We start from the raw sequence: 1,953 nt of genomic DNA, 5'->3' as shown, positions 1-1,953 counted from the left end.
TCGTCGTCGTTGCGACTTGTGGTGTACACACGCACGGTTTTCCTCGCGTAGGAGGTTATGGTGTCGATGGCCGCCGCCGCCGCCGCCGCCACCCGTGGAAGGGGTTAGAGAAAGAAACTGTGCGGCGGCGGCTCGGGAAAAACGGCATACGGCGGCCGCGGCCGTTACAAGGACAGAGCGGCACACGACACGCCATGCGGACACGCGTTGTACACGGTACACAATATACAGGATGATCCATATGATGCAAGACAACTAAATGAGAGTATTTTGAAAATAATTTTTTTTCTCTATACTTGTAAGTGCATTTTTATGTCAAACGAGTACGGATCTCGTTTTTATTTTTCAAATGAGAAGATGATTTTAATTTCATTAATTTGTAGACAAACGATTAAAAAAAAAAAAAATCAAGTGTTTTAATTTCTTAATTTTCATCAATCTGTCCGTTTGCTACATGGATTTGCAAAGATCTTACATTTTGTCTTATTAAAATTATTTTCATATGTCTTGGGTTATACAAATAATTTTTAAAACATAAAATAAAAGCATCAAATTAGTATTTATACTTTTGTGATCTTTAGATTTTTTGTTACATTATGACAATATTTAATTCATGATATTTACTTTTACTAAAACTTTATCAGTCACGTAGAACATTACATTTACCAATTTTCTATAGTCAAACTGCACCATAATTGACTTTTATCATAAACTAATTAAATATAAAATTCTTTTTAGATTTCATAGGTAATTAAAATTAAAAAAAAACTAAATATAATATTTACTATTAATTAAAAAAAAAAACAGTATATTGTTGAAAAAAATTGCCAAATCAAAATGATGCATTATTATACATAAAAAAAAATTCCTTCTTTTAACAAACAGTAAAATTAATTATTTATGTAATATTAATAACTAAATAAATATAATAAAATTGATAACACGCCACTGTTAGGACATGCTAGTTTGCGCTCAAATGGTTATCAATTTATCATAATTTTATTTTATATAAAAATCGCCTATACTATATGAGGTTTTTCGGCCTAACAACGATAAAAAAGTTAGTAGTTTTCAAAATTAAAAAAAAAAACTACCAAATTGCAGTAACAACTTTAATAGATATCGAGTGGCTCACGTTAGACGGATCACCCTGTATATTGGTTAGGTTAAAGAATTATGCGAGTTAAAAAACATTCCAATAAAATCCTTTTCAGAACTTATATTTACTTTAAAAAATATCATCTTAAAGGGTAAAGTTGTTAAAAGTCTAATAATTAGGAACATACATAATATTTTAATGGCCAGTTGAATTATTATTGAGAGCCCAATGAAGTCTTGAAAAAAACGACTTGCCAATAAACAGCTGAGAATAATTACTGTTTTTTTTTTTGTTAAGTTTTAACTTGATATAGTTTTTTAAACTTCTACTAAAACTTAGGAAGCCTAATTTCCTCGCTCAAATCATAATAAAATCTATTTCCAAATTCTGATAAAATCCTCAGTGTACATTCTAATGATAAAAAGTTATTATTAATATTTGGTAAAAAAAAATGTCATCTTATGTGGTCAAAAACAATTGTTGTCGGTCAATATCAAATAGCAACACACACATGATTCAGTTTACTTGTTAAAAAACACAATGATATTAGTATAATGAAAATTTATGTTGGATTGAACAGTTTCAACTATTGAATTGTATCTATTTAATTCCTTCACCCGGTCGGTACACCCGGTATAAAATAATATGTACACCTTTACACTGTGTATAAGGTTATTGAAATCGCGTCGGCGGTGGTCATGGCAATGTTTCTCTGTACGTTTGTCTGTTATTCGGAATACTAACCCCGAATGATATTAATAATACATTTTTTTTTTTTAAAAAAATATAATATACGGCCACTATTAGACATTACACGAAGGAAGCGGCCCACAAGCTAGAAACCGCACCCGAAT

Source organism: Adelges cooleyi, unplaced genomic scaffold (assembly GCF_023614345.1).
Source record: "Adelges cooleyi isolate 19-005CV unplaced genomic scaffold, UGA_ACOO_1.1 ACOO_flye_CR_arks_rails_tigmint_CR_PRNA_14, whole genome shotgun sequence".
In the NCBI taxonomy this organism is placed as follows: domain Eukaryota; kingdom Metazoa; phylum Arthropoda; class Insecta; order Hemiptera; family Adelgidae; genus Adelges; species Adelges cooleyi.
Note: the sequence above shows the minus strand (reverse complement) of the source record.